The sequence below is a fragment of the Phoxinus phoxinus genome (assembly GCF_949152265.1).
Source record: "Phoxinus phoxinus genome assembly, chromosome: 4".
NCBI classification, from domain to species: Eukaryota; Metazoa; Chordata; class Actinopteri; order Cypriniformes; family Leuciscidae; genus Phoxinus; species Phoxinus phoxinus.
Window position 1 is genome coordinate 36,479,145 of NC_136879.1, and position 20,365 is coordinate 36,499,509.

At 36.7% G+C, this 20,365-nt stretch overlaps 1 long non-coding RNA gene across 1 annotated transcript in view; it reads right to left on the bottom strand.

Moving 5' to 3' along the window:
• Window positions 1-4,020: 4,020 nt before the first annotated feature.
• Window positions 4,021-20,365, bottom strand: part of LOC306997002 — a 162,807-nt gene continuing 146,462 nt past the window's right edge. Inside the window, exon 3 of the long non-coding RNA XR_013797234.1 lies at window positions 4,021-4,523. This is a non-coding gene — a long non-coding RNA (uncharacterized lncRNA). The remainder of the gene's footprint in view (window positions 4,524-20,365) is intronic.

The window sequence follows — 20,365 nt, forward strand, 5'->3', positions numbered from 1 at the left end:
TTAAAATCAACATCAACAAAATCTACCGTAATTTAAGAATACTTTACAATTTAAACAAAATGTTTTTATTTTTATTTTGCTTTCACAGGGGGAAATATGTCTGAATTGTCATTCATTTCCTATACAAACTATTTTTTTAAATATTTAAAATCATATACAGATCAGATGAAAGTTCTTCTAATATGCTATGCTTCACATTTCATCCATAAAGCATCTATTGTTTTTGCCTATGGCTCCAATCATGCCGTCATTAGTTTATTCTTACAGACTTAGATTTTCATAATGGGGCCTGTAAATGTATTATTTGTGTTCATTAGCTAAGATAGTAAAATTAAGAGAAAAGTAAACTTCAGATATGTACAAGTGACAAAGACAAAGTGGGCCTGGAAAAAAAAGACCTCTTGAAGAAATGTCCATAAAAAAAAAAAACCTCTTGAAGAAATGTCCATCAATTGAAGGCTTACATCTACAAATGACTGCTTTGCCTTTGTGTCTCGCATCCCTGCTATATCTATGGAGAAACCAGACTTAGATCATATTTATAAGCTGCTGCATAAGTTAGAAAATTGCTTAATGGAAATCTTCTGAGGTAGTTATGTGCATGCTAATTCAAACAGGCAACTCATTTCCATACGCAAATTGGAGAGAGTAGTTTTAACCACGTCCATATCATCTTTTCCTGCTTTGTAAGAACAATTTATGTAAAGGCAATGCACTCTGTCCTGCACAATCATTTCATGCAGAATATCATTTTGGACACCTAGGAACTGAGCATCATGTTAACATGATTAAATGAGCATGTTTGTGAATAACTAAACAATGCTGGCAGATTTCAAGCTGGACATGTGAAACGGTCGAGCAAATTGGCTTTGTGTCTGAAAAGTTGTGCCAAAAATGCTCTAAACTTGGAGCTTTTCGAACACGTCTCGCCAACTGACAGGAAATGTATAAATTATATTTTCAGTTGACTAGAAATATTGTGCATATAACAGATTTTCTCATTAGTGTATACTGTCACAAGGTGAGGAGTACATGAGCTAACTGAAATGAACAATAATACTAAGCAAACAGAATTAGTTGACATGTAGTTGCAAAGTTATAGTTAGTAGAATGTCTAAAGTGGACCATCGAAATAAAGTGTTACCAAAAAGCTTCCCAGCGCTTGAGAGACTGAAAGCGGGAAGGCCTGAAAACGGACGGCGAGGTTGCGTTGCTTCTGCTCCATACGTGAGTAACATTAGTTTTTCTATGTTTCACAGAATCAAGATATGCTGTTGTAATGTTAGCTGTAGTAATAGGACAGTTTTTCACACCGAACGCGAATTGAGCGTCAAATTCGCTTGTATCGCGTCTAGTTGGACGCTTAAACATTTTGAATCCACTCGCGCATCCAAAGCGAATTGGACGTGTGTATAAAGTGAGCGTTTGAAGTGAATTAGACGCTTTCGAGACGAAATTCGTTTCTTGTGGGAGGGATGTTGATCAAGCATTCATCTAGAGTCACCGATCTGTATTTGCTCTGGAGAGCAGAACAGCGGCGTAGGGGTCATCGTCGCCGTACGTGGGTCCACCAGACCCCCTGGAGGCGTACCCAGTTTGGCGAGTTTCACCACTTGCTCCAGGAGCTGTGCCTGGATGACGGCCACTTTCAGCTGTACTTCCGCCTGTCCCGAGCCCAGTTGTCCCGCATCGGAGTGAGGATCACCCTCCAGAACACAGCAGCCTGCCCCCGTTTCGCGCCACAGGACCTCCAGACGCGCGTCAACGTGTCTTTACATTAACTTAACATTGAAATCACTCGCTCCAGACGCTCAATTCGCGTTCGCTGTGTGAACGCAGCATTAAGTGTCAATGTTTGTCTGGAGCTGCTGACTAACAATCAACACTTTCTTGTATATAATCTTGTGCACTGTATGTTCATTTTTTGTTCCTCCTTTGTCGTTCGTTCATCATCTTCACTTTATTTGTCGTAAGGCATTATTTTTCTTCGCTTCAGCTATGATAAAGAGTCCACTCTTGCATTGCGTGTTCGTGCATTTTGGGGGCGGAGCAATGAAGGGAGGAGTGTGTTTGATTGGGTTGATTAATATCAACAGTGTTTCCCAGAAATCACTTACTGCACCTTTAACCTCTTAACATCACCAGTGGCCCAATATTTTTTATTTTAGTAGTGATTCAATAGATCAGATGTTTTCAAAATGTTTTGCTTTTTCAACAGGCTACTTTAGCAGTGTCATTTGACATTTGGAGACTCTCTCTCTGTCATGTGACGCATTCGGAACTGATTCATTTTATTGCCTCAATTCATTCAGACAGTTCTTAGCAAAGATTCACTGAATCGTGTCATTTATTTTGTGGTGACAGGATCAGAAATGAAAGGGGGCTTGGTGTAAAAATACCACAAGAAAGAAAAAAGTCCCCCAATTTCAAGATAAGGGGGCAAAAGGTGTAGTTAGTATTAGCTTGCAAGGACCACTTTTATGGTGTAGGCCTACTTTTTTTAAGCTCTGTCCCAATGGAACTGAAGAAAAATAAATAAATCCACAGAAGACAGAAAGATTTTAGAGATTGTAATGCCATGGTGCTGTCACATTTACCATCATTCTGCCAACTTTTTTCATGTTGAAAATCCAGTAATTTCTATAAGAATAGGATTTACAGGATTTACACGTGAAGGCGAAATATTTCCACATGCAGATTTCGCAACGGGTTGGTGAATTTGCCACGTTGAGTAAAAATAAATTTCATTTCAAAGTTCATTTCATATGCAAACAATTTTTTTATTGAAAATCATATACAGATGAAAAGGTTAATCTAGTATGTTTCACACTTCATGCATAAAGCATCTATTGTTGTTGCCAAAAGGTGGCGCTGCAACTGTTACATGTGTCAGGATTAAAGTGAAATGTGAAAATTAATGGAAAAATGTTGATTGCCACATTACGTTTAGATCTGCATGTTGCATCAGATTTCTATCCTTCAATAAGTTCCCGTTTTTACATTTGATCATTTATATACTTGTACATCTATATTATGAAGTCATTGTGCAAATATATATATTCCATATGTCACATTTGCAGTGTAAAGATGGCTTTTGTTGGTGTTGGTAAAAGTTTATTGGTAGTTTATATGGTATTGTTTTCTGGTTGATTGAAGTAATTGGTTAAATGTATTTTACACAAGACAACACACACATTTAATAAGCTAGGCTATTTATTAAACAAAAATGCCCCTACAAAAGTAAAAATGCAAGTTACTGCTCCCTTAAATCGCTTCATCATAGCTAGCTACTTTTTATGATCGTTGCTTGTAGTGTTGCTAAACTAGTTCTTTAAAATGGTAGCTTGACTTGTAATGTATTGCAAACATAATGGCTACTTTTCCAGCAGGTTTCACAAATACTCTGGCTGCCCACTTGTACAGTGCTGTGAACGTTGAGTGAGAATGGTGTCAATTTAAAATCCAGAGGAAGCTGATTTTTAATTAAGAATCCAATTAAAAAAAGTGAATGGATGTGTATTAGGAGCAGCAGTGACTTCCATTGATCCGGATCTGTACGGCGCTATTATCATCCCTCCCACATTTCTGCCTCGTCGAAGGTAAAGAGACAGACAGATAAGTGAGAGGTGAGAGGGGGCGGCAAAGTAAAGCACAGAGAACTGCTCGGGAAAGTTACCTGCCAGGTCCAAATTCATTTTCAACGAGGGTGGGCGCAATCCTTTAAACTGCCTGAATCTAAGAACCCCCAAGATAAAGTAGTGATCTTTTACGAATCGAGTTTGAAACACATGTGCCAAGTTCTTAGAAATGTATTGTACTCTTTGTAGTGATGTTCGTTTCTTGTGGTTTTGAAGAACTTTTATACTATTTTCAAGAAAGTTTAGATGGAATCACTCTTAAACTGTCATGTGGTGTAACTATCAAGAAAAGGTTTGAATACACACCTTGACCTTGAATATACACTACAATTAAATCTTTAATTAAATAAAATTGATTATTAGAGTACATTTTACAACAACAAAAAACGATAATTTTTATTTTTACATTTTAGTTTATTAGTCAGTGGGTGCAATTTGTTACACAGAGGGAACAATTTAAGAATCTGTAAGTATGGTTTATAAACTGAGGGGACGAACTGCTGGTCCTGAGCTCAGATACATGATTTTAACACTGAAAGACTGCATCCTTCAAACATTACTACTTTTAAATCAAATCTACAGTTTGAAAATAGCTTCCCTGACACTGATTATCATTGCATTCCATTATGGGAAGAATATTGTGTCTCGTTCACTTCCCTTCACACGTTCTCTTATGCGTGTGCGAGAGCGTGAGATATCAGGTTCAATCTTCAGCGGCGTGATATTTCTTCATCAGGTAATATAATCCAGCACGTGTGTCTCAGCAGGGTAGCCGTCTCACCCCGGTAGGAGGCCGATGGCTGCAGGAACTGGATTCTCATGGAGACGGACTGCAGCCGATTGTAGAAGGAAGATGAGCTAGAAAGGTCACAAGATGGATAGACTCTGGAACGAGAGATAGGGTGGAGAAGAGCTTGAGTTAGTTGATTGTAGTAGAGATCAGAGCTTTCATTTGGGCTGGAGAAAGACCTCGCGGGATGGGATGGACAATATGGTCACAGAATGCCGAGGTCAAAAGGGGAAACCCATCGACAGCTTGAGTCCCAATGGATTACAGAAGATAAGGATATAGGGATGAGAGTTTGGACACAACAGTGAAACTGAAATGCAACTGAAACACACACACACACACACACTCAGACCCAAACACACACACATCTGTTGTAGATACAGCAGCCATTAGCAGATCTATCTCAGTTTAATCTCTCGGGCAAAGAAGGTACACATGTTTTAATGATTAAACCTACAAATCTTGATTCCAGACAACTGCAGTTCATTTAAAGGTGACTATGGTAAATATGTTAAAGCACATCAAAAATGACACCTCTCATTGATATTTCATGCATTTTTTTTTAGCAAGTAAAAGGACTTTTAGTATACAGTAATTGTAAAAACGTCCCCCTTCAGGCCGTGGTTCACGTCTCTTTATGCTGTGAAATCGTTACTGATTTTTATCAAGCAAATGTGAGAATAACTTTTATATTGTTATATTTCAGGATGAATGTTTACTGGACAACTTAGGTTTACTTGATTATCCATACATCTTTTTTTTTTTTTAGGAAAATCCTTTAAAAATGTATCAAACATGATCTCAATCATCATCGTCTTATATTGCAATATATGTTTTGCCATCACAATAAAAAAACGACAGAGCTTTGATCATACAACTAAGCATTTGACTATGATATGTTTATGACATATTATGGTAACACGTTATTTTTAATGGTCCCTTTTGAACATTCTGTTGACTATAACTTTGCAACTACTGTATATGTCAACCAACTCTCATTATTAGACTGTGCTTAATATCTGCTTTCTGACTGTAAGTAACTTTGGAATATGTCAACTTATTAACCCTAAACCTAAAAGTACTAATACTCTGAGTTAGTAGACATGTAGATGCAATGTTACTCATAGTTATCAGAATGTGTTAATGGGACCATAAAAATAAAGTGAAACCATTATTATTGTGAGATATAGAGTGGAAACTTATATTAAATATGCATTTTATACAGGTAGTCTGCTATACTGTTATAAAGAGCTCATTGAATCAGAATTCCATCTTAATTTTGGCACCAAATTGCATATTTTAGCTCAGTTTGAATAAAACTGACCCCCCAGTTTGAGCTTCTCCTATCATATATGAACCATAAAAAACATTTATGCAAACGGTTTTAGCAAATATAGTATTTTGTCTGTACTGTTACATTTAAATTTTTTTTTTTCATATGTCAGGTTTTGCAGGGTTGAACTAATCTTCAATTGTACAAACACAGCCACTGCTCTAAAAATAAAAAGCTAAGAAGTTCACAATCTCAAAATACTTTAATCTATCACAGTATCCTTGTTCTCATATCATTCACTTAATAAACAACCTCTACTGAATAGACCCATATCTGTCACTGTATGTCCATTTGTAGTCCATCATTTTACATCTAATGCTGCAAAAATCCCTACTAGTGTCCAGTGTCCAGTCCTGCTCCTGGGCGGTCACTGTCCTGCAGAGTTTATCTCCAGTCCTAATCAAACACACGGTTGGAGCTGAATTGTGGCCCTCCAGGATAACTGCATAACTGCAATGGCAGACTGTATAAAAATTATGCATGAATAGGACAATTATTGCATCACTCAATTGCTTGTAATTGAGTTAACTTTGTTTTATAGTAGAAATTGAAGTTGTAATTCTAATTGCAAGAGACACTGACACTGTTTTTACATGTTTAGTAGGCTACTGTAAAGCTGCTTGCTTTTAAACTAACTTTATTGTATATAGTGTTATATAGCTTAAATAAAGGTGATGTGACTTTACTGAAGTGCTGAATTGCAGAGCTCACATCACTATGACCAGATGATTTTACGTAGGAAAACCACGCAGCATATATTTATATTCTTCTAATCTAAACGCCGCTCTCAGCAGCGTGGGCAGCGGTGGGATGTTCGCTAACAGTATTACGCTGTCATGCATTTCAAACTTTTTTACCCCTAAGCAAAGAACGAAAAATAACTTACTGTGCTTCCATGGTGGTGTTTTGTGTGTTGTGTGCATTACACTGCGTGCACCTTCTATATAGTAATACTTACATTCATATTTCCTTGTGATGAACTCTGATTCATCATGTGTTTTTCTCTTTACCAGCTGTTTTATTATGGTGGTTGTCAGTAAATGATTTTAGTAGCAATTTGGCCTTCATTTACTGATTAAAAAAACAAAAACAAAAAAAAAATATTACAGTTTTAAATTGTAAGATTGAAATTGTTCTCTATAGCTTTACATTTTTCCTGTATTTTTTTACAGTGTGGTTATACACTTAAAGGAAGATGCCGAAAAGATGCCGAATTACAACCCACCGACTTTTGGGGACTTAAGCTTATTCACCGTATCCCCCAGAGTTAGATAAGTCCACATACCCTTTTCATCTCCATGCATGCCGCAACTCTGTCTGACACACCCACCGCTAGCCTAGCTTAGCACAAAGACTGGAGGTAAATGGCTCCAGCTAGCATACTGATCCCAATATGTGACAAAATAACGCCAACATTTTCCTATTTACATGTTGTGATTTGCATAGTCACAGTGTGCACAAATAATTAGCGCAACACTGAGCAAACTCTCTGCTCCTCACCACGGGGTTTCTCAGGAGCTGCGAGCAAATCACTCCGCCCAAGTAGCAGTGCTTCGCCTTCTGAGAATATAGTTCCCAGTATGTATACGGTTAGAAGATGGCTGTGTCTCATAACCTTGTTATTTGTACACGCTGTGACTATACAAATCACAACATGTAAATAGGAAAATGTTGCCATTATTTTGTCACTTATTGGGAGCAGTGTGCTAGCTGGAGCCATTTACCTCCAGTCTTTGTGCTAAGCTAGGCTAGCGGTGACGGACAGAGTTACGGCATGCACGGAGATGAGAAGGGTATGTATGGACTTATCTAACTCTGGGGGATACGGTGAATAAGCTAAAGTCCCCAAAAGTCGGTGTGTTGTAATGTACTGTAAGAGTCTGTATCCTGCTGCCTAGAAGGGAATATGATGAGTTGGCATGGATTTTTCACAGAGCTGACCCATGATGCAACTCAAATCTTTTCATCTCTATGGCTGTTAGATGAGATCAGGAGCCTTCCATCTTGCAATAGCTTGCAAGTGACACCTACAACAAATCCTGTGTGTCAAAAATATAGGCTAGTGTGCCCTTCTCTGCAAATTTAGAGTGTGGAATATAACGGAAAGCGTGTGTGTTAGAGGTAAAGGCTCAGTACACACCGTACGAATTTGACAGTGATTTTCGACAAATCTCAGAAATCGTAAAAGATTTATTTGGTTTTCAGTTTGAGTCCTGCTAGAGTGCTCTCTAGCACATTTCACATTTCATAGACTGCTCCTATGACAAAAAAAAACTAAAGGAACTTCTGACAAGCAACAATCGTAAAAGACAGAAAAATGTTGCCTGGCTTAACTTAACTTATATTTTAAACTTAAAGGGATAGTTCACACAAAAATGTAAATTCTGTCATCAATTACTCACTCTGCCATTCCAATCCCATAAGACTTTCGTTCATCTTCGAAATACAAAATTAAGATATTTTTAATGAAATTTAAGGGATCTTTGTCCCTTTTTTGAAAGTCTATTCACTCAATGTCAACTCGACGCAGTGATCAGCAAACACACATAGAGCACTCACATTTGGTGAATGGAAGTTCAAACGTACTTGCTTGACATACTTTTCTTTACCAATGAGGTTCATTCTCATGTTACGCAGCACGTTTGAGCTTCTGCAAGAACCAATGAGGTTCATTCTCGTGTTACGCAGCACATTTGAGCTTCACCAAGAACCAATGAGGTTCATTCTTGTGCGTCAAGTGGTTGAGCTTCCGTTTATCATATGATGCGCTCTAACTTATGATTGCTTTACGTATCAAAGCATCTCTCAGTTTTCCTTAAACATATCTTCAAGTTGGCTGGAAGATGAACAAAAGTTGTATGTCTGTAATGAGAGTGAGTAATTCAGGAGAGAATACATTTTTTTTGGGTGAACAAACCCCTTTAAATCCAGGGTTAGTTTACATGAACTGTACTAAAAACTGAAAAGTTTTTCCTTTGTGTTTTTTTGCGTACAGACTACAACGTTGTCAAAACGATCCTCGATCCGCGAAAATGACTAAAAACGCTGTATTATTCATGCCAGGCCAGTAGATGGCGATGTCAAGAAACACTACGCGCCTGTAAACTGAACACGTAATGCACATGCACATGACGTCACCATTTTAACAAATTCACATTCTTGAGGTTTTACACGGAGACGATAACGGTATCGGTTTCGAAAACTTGCACTTTGAAGCTTGTTTTTAAAAGTTTGCATATTCTGGCCCCAAAAATGATGTTGTCCTGTAAATGAACGGCCAAAACACATCAAAGGTTTTCCGTTTTTAGTTGAAAATGGTGTTGTGTAATGGTCTTCTTGTCACAAATTTACATCCTACAACAACAACATACTGTACATCCTACAGTTCTTTCTTTTGATATGCATGTTCAGATATTCAACTAAATATTCTGGCCCATTACAAATTTGTGAAAATGATCACAAATGCGGTGGCTGGCAACTTAAAAAAAAAAATGCTGGCGGTGAAAAAGTTAAATGATTGATTCTGAGATTGTTGTCCATCCATCTTTAAATGACCATCAAGGTCACCAGACGCTATCTGGCCACCGATGACCAATGAGAAATGAGGAAATGCTCGAGAGAACAAGAACAGACAGCCCTTATAAAAAGCCCTTACCAGGATGCTGACTGAAGCAACAGCCTTTTTCAGCTGCCACAGCACTTACAGAGCCCTCGACTGCACAGATTGCATCACAACGTTTCACCCACTGAGATGTCCCAAAATATCTCCTAAATGCCATTTCATTCTGGCTAAAAGCGACTCAGGAAATAATAATGAAATGCACTGTATGCTGTTTCTGAGCTTTTAATTTATCCACAGAAGACTCTGCTAGCTTGTTATTGATGCATTCGGTCCCAGTCAAGTAAAAAAACATCTGCTTTTACATCTATTTACAGTAGCAAAGCAACTTGCAAATGAGGAAAGCCACAACTCAAGCAATTCATGACAGAGCTGTAACACAAAGCTCCAAAATATGCCTGCATTTTTTTTATTCAAATAAGTACACAAGTGTGATAAAAGAACAAGGTGACACTTTGAAATAAGTATACAGTAACAATGTACTTATACATTTGCAAACTATTATTCTATAGAAAATTATAGCCATTACTTTAATAAACTCAAACAGCATTATTAATTCATTGTCATAGTTATTTATTATTGATTAATTAGCTTTTATGTAAAAAAAATTTTTTTTAATCCTTTGTGAACAACTTCTAACTGATGTAGAGTATTTTAAACTAGTAGTAGTAGTTAATGGTTTCAGATCTAGTTATAAATACTTAGCGGAAAATACTTCATTTCCATTAATTAAGTACTTTAAACCCGCCTTTATTAGACATTAATTGCATTAATAGTAAGTATGCCTAAAATGTGTACAAATACATTAAGTGTATGTTTTCATGAACCATTAACAATACTGATTTAAAATCAGAAATGGTCTCATTGTTTATACATTAGATATTCATGCATAACATACTGTACAGGTGAAACTCGAAAAATTAGAATATCTTGCAAAAGTTCATTTATTTCAGTAATTCAACTTAAAAGGTGAAACTAATATATTATATAGACTCATTACATGCAAAGTGAGATATTTCAAGCCTTTATTTGTTATAATGTTGATGATTATGGCTTATAGCTTATGACAACCTTTTCACAATATTCTAATATTGAATTTGGGATTTTCATAAGCTATAAGCCATAATTATCAAAATTATAACAAATAAAGGCTTGAAATAACTCACTTTGTATGTAATGAGTCTATATAATATATCAATAGTCCATATAACTTTTGCATGATATTATAATTTTTCGAGTTTCACTTGTATACAAGGACACATCTATATATTTTTTTTATATGATTGGATGGATTCTGAAACAATATGGAAGTATTGACAGACAGCATCTAAAACAACCTCTGGGCTCGTTGGTCTGTCTTGAAAGTTTCTCTATTGAGAAAGTGAATGGGATTTTCATTTTTGCGATATGATGAGTTTGATGTTAGTAATTTGGTAAGCTAAAACATTGGAACTCTAATAACAACAAAAAGAGTAAAGACTTTAGATGGAGATATTTTCTATACTTTTTGATGCTGAGTAGTTGCATTTAAAACTGACTTTCCTCAGCTCTGTCCGCCATCTTGAATGAAAACGTTGACAGAGCAAAAAAATTGATTTCCACGGCAGACATGTGCAGTTCTGTCTTATGCCAAGCGCACACTACAAGGATAAAGCTTGTCGCCAGCACACATTGAAAGATGGACAGTGTCTTCTGTCATAAAGTGTTAGTGTGCACTACAGCAGGTGTGTCAAATTCCAGATCATTTTCCTTCTCGACATTACATTCTCACAAAAACACACGCAGAGTATATTCCTGACAACATGCCAGAAAACAATAGGAATGAAGGACTTGTGGTTGTTTTCACACTGATTTGCACAGAATGGCAAAAAGATAAGAAAAAAAAAGACTTGGGGAGACAGTTTGACATATTTTTACTTGCTGCCTGGTCCTCCTGTTGCTCCCTTCCAGATTCCTGCAATTTGATTGGCTGTTGCATTGCTGCTCTAATAAGGCAGCATCATTTTCAGGAAAAACGTGCCTGTGGTGGCAATTCAGCAGAATGATATTATGTTGCTTCTTGGACGATTCGCTGAACTTTCAATGTCCAATGAGTGTTGCTAAAAGGATGATGCTCTTTCGCGTTTGAAAATAACACCACCTTCAATAAACCTTACACTAAACCTGACTGATTATGTTAATGAAAGTGTCGTGAGCTAAAAATGCATTTGCTGAAGTAAAAAATGCCATTTCAGCTTGTTTCTAAGTCCGTGTGCCTCCGTGTTTACTACAATACGCGCAATGTTGTAAATCTGTTCATCATATAAAGCATTGTGTCACATTAGAAGACTTGGATTCGGATTAGACCACTTGATTGGTTATTTTTACGATGCCATTTTTTGGATCTTTTACGGTTTAGAGGAAAGGACTTTAAATGGAGGGAAAGAAATCTCTCAGGTTTCATAAAAAATATTTGCAAAGGTTTAAAACGACATGAGGATGAGCAAATGATGATAGAATGACATTTTTTGGGTGAATTATACCTTGTAAATACAGTAAGTTAAGTCTTGGATAAAACTAACTCTATATGGCGAATTATTATCGTTTACATCAACGGTACATATCATCGTATTTTTATACTGCAATATCTCGATATAAACGGTGTATCATTACTCCCCATAGTTGCTACCTCCATTAGAACCCTAAATTAGATTCTGTTTTTGCTTGGTTTGAAAAGGGTTCTAATACAAGTTAAAACTGTATTGCTGGTGTAAATTCACAATAACAAATGTGCAATGTCAGTTGGTGTAGAAGAACAATACAAAATTAAGTTTAACTTTGAACTGTCTAACTGTGTATAATTGTAAAGGTGATGAATGGAATCTTTTTTCATTGATTTGTTACAGATGTTTAAAGACGTGCAACACAGAGGCGCTGCGCAAAAACACTACGTGAACTATAGACACAGAGAGAAGGAAATGAATAGTGGAATAAAGTCGTTATTTTTGTTGTTTTTCCGCACATAAAGTATTGACGTCGCATGATAAACTTAATGCAGAGCCACTGTAGTCACTTGGACTATTGTAACGATGTTTTAATAACTATTCTGGGCCGGCGAGTTTGGGTCCCTCTGAAAGCCTATGGAGGAGTGAGACTGCCTTCAGATTTCATCAAAAATATCTTAATTTGTGATCCGAAGATGAACGAAAGACTTACATGGTTGGAACAACATGAGGGTGAGTAATTACTGACTGAATTTTCATTTTTGGGTGAACTAACCTTTTAAGTTACTAGTGTAACGCTTACTTGGTCTTTTTAAGGCAATCGGTTTGCATGGTTTCATTTCCCTCTGTAGTCAATCATTTGATCCCTTAAAACTCATCTTTGATCACCAAAATGATATATTTAAAAGTTTTTTCCTTGAAAAGAAAAGTTTCTTCATGCCTTAAAATAGGTTGAATATAACTCTACACCATTGCCTCATTTTGTATACGCGTTTCTATGAATATGCAAATTATCTTTATTATGCAACTTAAATTTGTTGTTTGGAATACACACATTGTATATTGCACATGAAATTATTTAATTGCTGAAAATAGTAATTATGTGTTATGTGTACTTATAGAACGCAAAACATTTGTTAGTACAAATTCTCTTCTCTCATTTCACTTAATTTTTTTGGCAATCGGTTTGCATGTTTTTTTTAAGTAAGGTTAACTAGTTGGGATTTACAGTGCGGTGCTGAGTGAATGTTTCATCCAGAATCCCACAGTTGTGATTTACTTGCTGCAGAGTCAGTTAAATTGATGTCTCCTGCAACAGTGTTTCAAAGATGTTGTTAATAAAAACAATCACAATACATGTGTAATTGTTTGCATATGATCGTGTGAATTTTCACTCCTGTAACCAGCAGGAACCAGCCGTAGCTCGTTGCCACTACTGTCCGTGAGGAGAACAAATCATCACAAGTGTGACCTCTTTTAATGGCAGGTCTTGCAAAAGTGTCTCGAGTATCTTTGCTGATCGCCCGCTGCGTGCCGCTCGCTTTTAATACTCATTATTATTAATTCAGTTCTCTCTGAGCGATTGCTGGCTCAACATGATAAAAACAACCTGAGAACATTCAAAGCCCCGAGCCGAGCAGTGTCAAACGCGCCGGTTGCGGATGAAGATTGTACAGCGTCGAATTTACAAGACGAACGCTAGGAATCAAAACGCTGTAGCGAGAAAGGAAAACAACATCAAGAAAACAAATTTCTGTTTGTCATACCTCTTTATAATGTTTAATATGGGTTGTGCATCATACGTCCCCAGAGGGAAAGAGCCAGACAGCCCAGAAAGGGCCAAGCGGGGGGTTGGGACGGCGAGGATGGCGGCAGCTGAAAAAACAAGGCCCTGGAGACGACTAGTCCAAGGCTGCCCATAACACAACAGCTGGGATAATAGGAGCGTCTCAGTACCGGGGATAGAGGTGCAATGTGCACATCTGTGGAAAGAAAATAGCAGACTACAAATCCAGGCCCAGAGCAAACAAGACAGCGGGGGCCCTGGGGTTCAATTCGACGTGTAATTAGAGGGAAAACTTACATTACGGCCTTTGTGTTTCGGTGTGAGAAAAAGGCAGCGAAAGAGCCTCAATGAAGGCTCCAGTTGAGCGTAAGGAGGTATTTAGAGGTAGAGAGGTTGGTTTTGTTTGATTGGGGTCACTGTAAAAGATATCCATTATAGTGCCTGTTAGCAATTCTGCTTTAAATGAGCCAGATGCCATTTGTTCGACTAATGAAAAGTTTAGCCAGAAATGAAAATTCGGACATATTTGTTCTCCATCATCATGTTCTAACCACGTCACACCTGGTTTGACAACATCAAACCACAATTGTTTTTTGCATAGCAGTATGTGACACACCAGTTTGAATGTGGGACGGGTGTACACACATTAATAATTTCCAAATAAAGTGAAAAATATTGTTTTTTTAGGTAAAATGTTTTATTATTTATTCACAAATTATTAATTATAATTTTTTTTAACATATTATTTTTGGGTAGTTACACCACATCGCATACAACCTGGTCCTTGCGATGAAAAGAAAAGTGTATTCAAGTAATTTTATGCATAGATTGCAGTATTATTTAGGGAAAAAAATGAGAAAAAAGAATCACATTGTCCCGAATTACTGACCCATTGATCTGTTCTTCACACAAAACTACCATATGGTTTCAGAAGACTTCGAATACAGGGTATTAGTCATGAGATACTTTACGGTATTTTGAATACATTTCAAACCAAAATAAAGTTGAAAAGCCACTGAGCAAAAATAATGTTTTTCTTTTTGGAAAGACACGGAGCAATGATGTGTCAATCCGACTTATCACTGTATATATTAACATGAACAAACACTTGAGCACAGACTATACACAAACATCAGTTTCCACCAGAGTTTTGGGGTAATATACCAAAGTCTGTTTGCAAAAAGGATAAATAAACTGACAAATAAAATGTCAATATGTCACATTATTGTGTTGGTAGACTTTTTGTTGAGTCTGTTACATTTGTTTGCCACTATAGATGGAGATGAAAAGAGCCATTGAATTGAATTTCCTCAGAGTCTGCAGGTCATGTTGCAAGTCCTTGGGACCACCTACAGATTTGCTAGACCTGCCAGTATATGACATTTATACTATGAAACTTTGTTTATTTTCTCTCTTTGTGGGTCTAGAGTCCTCAGGACTCAGGTTGCAAGGGGCTGGAATGCCGAACAAAACAGACGTGAAAGAGACTCCAATACTAATACATTGATGGGAAAGATGTTGACATTCTTCTTTTGCACACACAAAACCATCAGCTAAAAAGTAGGCTCTATCTCAGTAGGCCTATTTTAACAGACCTTGGAAAAATGTTATTGAAAAGGTCATTTCTTTTTTTCTGTTTTCAGTTTAAATGTAATGTTTTTGTTTGCTATCTCTAATGGACCTTTTATTACCATTGTGGAAAGAACCACGATTTCCAAAAAATGTGAAGTTTGATAGTTGAATGAACAATACAACACTTAAGTGTTGGGGAAAAAAAACGTACTACGGGAGAGGACAACATGGCGAACATTCATGCACACACTCATACTCAATAGAATGCACTTTTTTAGCGGTCATGAAGTGATTAAAAGGACGTAAATCTGTGAAGTGCAGGATGAGTCATCAGTATTTTTACAGTGTTTTCCTAAAAGAGAAAGACTATTTTGAAGTTGTATCTCTTTTATGAGAACGCTAGCACATACAGTAGATGACCCCAACTCTAACAAACACCGAATAAAACCCACACAACTTTTGTTTTCCAATTTTAAAGATGATTCTGAAGGAAAACAAGTTCTCTTTGCTGAGTGTGTAGGCAGAAACCATTATGCCATTTTTCTCCGCAGCTCATATCGCAATAAACATGCAGACATTCCTATTAAGATATGACCACGTGCGGGTCGTGCTGTGAATTTCAAGTCTGCTGCTATCTTAAAGTGTGTGCCTTTTATTCCACGAAAGGGCTGCTACAATCCTATTATCCGTTTATGACCTCCCCTTTCTGCCATGTCAGGATCAGGCTTTGATAGCAGCAAAAAAGCATTTTCCATGACAGATTAATGGGTGTTCCCGCTGCCAATAACATTCTCTTTAGACCAGCTGGATTTGAAGAGGGAAATAGGTCTATTAATTAGACAAATTATAGTTCAGTCACATGAGGCTTTATATCGGTGGCTCAAAGCAATGAAGGCATGTTGGGAAGAAGGAATAACCTGATGAGAGGTCATGACCTTGAATGCTCTGGAAGCAAACACCGCCTGCTCAGCATTCAGTTTATGATAATAGTTCAACAGGACTGTGAGCATTTTCAATGTGGTTTTTCCACCATCAGGCCAAGCCATTGCTGATAATATTCATTTAAACTTAGACATACACTATACTATGGAATCTTGTTTCTGCCACAGAATAAAACATTTTAAAAGATAATTGCGACTTTTTATCTCACAATTGCGAGTTTACATCTCGGAATTCTGACTTTTTTTTCAGAATTGTGAGTCCAATTCTAAAATATTCCAAATTCCAATTACTATTCCCACTTCCAAATCCAAATTCCAAATTCCAAATATTCCAATTCCAAATAAAGTCCAATTCAAAGAAAAAAAGTCAGGATTGCGAGTTTATTTCTCGCAATTTGCGACTTAACATCACGCAATTCTGACTTTATAACTTTCAATTGCGACTTTATATCACGCAGAGTCAGATAAAAAGTCAGAATTGCGAGATGTAAACTTGCAATTGTCAGAAAAAAAAGTCAGAATTGTGAGAAAGTCGCAATCACATTTTTTATTTTTTAAAACAATCTTCCATACTATACACTACCGTTTGAGGACGGTACGATTTTTTGGTTACAATACGGTTGCACTAAAATGCATTAATTCATGCTTAATTAATACACAGATAACCTTGAGTCAATGTATGACTCATTTTAATTTATTCAAATCAATTCAAAATTAATATTAAAAGAATGATTTTGATACCCACTGTAGAGATTTGATTACACTTATACATATTTATAAATCTAAATATCACAGAGACATATTTTGGGTATAAAACAAATTCAACATTCAACATCTATAGATAAATTGTTATGGTAATACGAAAAATATATTGTTTTATTGTAAATGAACAAAAACATTAAGGCAGAGTCAAGATACGGGGTTCTCATAATCTTTGGCTAAAAATGTCTCGACGGTTGGTGCAGTTTATCAGCGTCAGTCACACTCCTGCCATCTCTGAATTGTGATTACAGGGTTGTCAAAATGGAGTCAAACCCTTTGAGACGGTCTAAAAAGGTAATTGGAGGGGAAACGCTAATGACACATTTACCAGACTGAAGCAACACCTTAACCCACTTCTCAAATGACCTCCCACACAACACTGAATGACTGGATCGCTGCATATGGGAATGAAACATTACTGGAATAGACTGGAGTCCATGTTATCCACATTTAGTTTTATGAACAGATGCTCATAGACCAAAAAAATTAAAAAGACAGCATTCAAGTGGTTATCTTATCAAGGTCTTTTATTAAACGGAAAGTTACGCTTATTTGAAAGGCTAAAACTTGTAGTATCTTTCATGTTGACAATGAGAAAAACAAAACATGTTTAACCCAAAGCCTCAAAACTGCAATATTTGTACAAACACACATAATACAATACACCCTTGTGAAAAAGAAGGCCACTAATATACTTCAAATCTTTATTGCAGATCAGAAATTATCAATGAAATAAAAAGCCGCTTAAAGGGATAGTTCACCCAAAAATGAAAATTATGTTATTATTTACTCACCTTTCATACAACCTGTATGAATTTATTTCTTCTGCTGAACACAAAATAAGAAATTTTGCAGAACATGGGTAACCAAACAGGCTCAGGGCCCCGTTGACTTCCCAAAAAAATACCATGGAAATCAATGGGGTCCATCAACTGTTTGGTTTCCGACATCCATCAAAATATCTTCTTTTGTGTTCAGCAGAAGAAAGAAATTCACACAGGTTTGGAACAACTCGAAGGTGAGTAAACAATGACAGAATTTTCATTTTTGGGAACATTTTTGCATTTTTAGGTAATTTTAGGCTTTTTAGGCCGGGTAGAATCTATGATCTCTGACCCAGTTCGTTCGCCGGCTTCCATGGCTACAATACGTTGCGTTTTCCCGCCGACTGGCAACACTGGGTGTTGAAATACTATTGGGTGAAGTGCCAGTGGGAGGGATCACACACAGACCAGAACTTCCAACATGGAACACACACTTCATAACTGGCTGTAGAATAGTTTTTTCAGAGAAACGAGTATGTGAACTTAGCATGTTTCCTAAATATCTGCAAACATATTACGGTATTTTTATGCTTTAGTACAGTAAAAAAACGAATTACACACAGCACCTTTAATATAAATGTAAACAATGCATTTTCTTTTAATAGCAACTAACATGCAATAAAGTGTCCAAAAACATTACATTCAGCTCGCACTAAAGTATATTATTTCGATAATACGTACTTTTAATGCTAAAGTGTACTTCTTTTTCACAAAGGCAATTACTTGTGTATACAGTACAATTATTGCATTTCATGCACTGTGAATATGTTCTTTCTTTTTCATTGAACATGACATTGTTTGCAGTTTAGTAACCTGAATGTAACCAGAATTTTTTTTTTTTTTTCAGATGAAAAGCTGAATAGATCGTAGGAGGAATGCTGTTACATTATCTGCTTGCTCACCTCCATTCAGAGGTCACAATTCAACACCTGTTGTTTGAGTGTTGGTTGCACGACTGGGAATTATGTTCGCGCACGCCTCAGCAATCCTTCCGAAGCCATTATCCTGAGGAGCCAAGCACATGTGGAAAGGAGGCGGCCATAGATGGAGAAAAACCTGCTATTCCTGAGATCAATAATGGTATCTATGTAATAACATGCTTGCTGGAAAGGATGAAGATTATTAGTGTAGGTCAGGCTCAAATATACCCACAAGTCATTGCGTTTAGTCTCAAGGCTTCATCTGATTCAATTTGTAATTGTTTACTCTGGAGGGAAGATTAAATTCACAGGGACCAACATTACTATGATTTTCTAGATTTTCTCTTTTTTTTGTAAATTGAACTGACCAAAATACAACGATAGCTCAAAGTTAGGAGCGGAAACAGCGCTGAAATGTAATTAAAGGAAAGGAAATGGTTTTCAGAGCGTCTGTTATGAGAAACGCAGCCTTGCACACTATATTTATGGATTCGGCACTTAACAGTATGATAGCGTCTACATTTGGATTTAAAGAGGCTGTTATGACAGCAGGGGCCACGAGGCCTCGAGTAACTGCACCATTGACTTTGAGTCATGTATCACAAATACTGTCTTTTACTACCAGTGACCGAACAGCTGTGCTGAGAACTGAGGAGACTGGAGCTCTCACACTGGGGAGTTATGAACCCAACGTCCAATTACACATGTTTGTTTTCTCTAAAAGTGCTATCTATCTATCCATCCATCCATCCATCCATCCATCCATCCATCCATCCATCCATCCATCCATCCATCCATCGTTATTTTATCCATCTGTCTATCCTTTTTATCTATATCCATCCGTCTGTCTGTCTGTCTGTCTGTCTATCTGTCTGTCTGTCTGTCTGTCTGTCTGTCTATCTATCTATCTATCTATCTATAAAACATTTTATTTATTTATTTTTCACTTTATGTTAAGCTGCTTTGAAATTATGTGTATTGTGAAAAGCGCTATACAAATAAACGTGAATTGAATTGAATTTTTCAAAATCTCTAGGCCAATCAGTGGTTAAATATTATTAAAAGATTTTTACATTTAACAGGAGCTGACCTAAAAATGTAGACATGTAACAAAAAACAAGTGTTAAATAAAATAATCTCTTGAAAATATGGGTGTAAATATTTAATATGGAATGAAGGGTGTGTAAAAGTTTTTTAAAAGTTGGTTATATTCTTTAATTGTGTATTTAATCAAATGTATTAAGTAGATTAAAAAGCAGTGGGACTTCACAGCAGCTGTTCTCTAGAGCTCAGGTTATTCTGCAAGTGCTCTCACCTTCATTTGTCTTAATTCACCACAACCCTGGGTGCCATTCTGTAGCACACTTGTTTTTAATCATTGGTGCTGGCCAGAATTTGCATACTATCTTGTTCTTGTCATTATTGTGCCAGCATAGGTCATTTTGTTAAGTTATCCACTGTCCTCTGAGGAAGATTAAAACTCCAAAGTTTAGTTCCTTGTATTTATCACATGGGAACAGTCCCACAGAAAGTGCTGATACCATTTAAAATATTTTTGATAAAATGTACTATTCATTCTCCTTAAAAATTCCCCATGTGTAGAGGAAACTATGATCATTTAAAGTCAGTATGAAATGGAAATTCTCCCTATTTTTTAAATGCATGTTATAGATGTGATTGCGAATTATTCATTCATG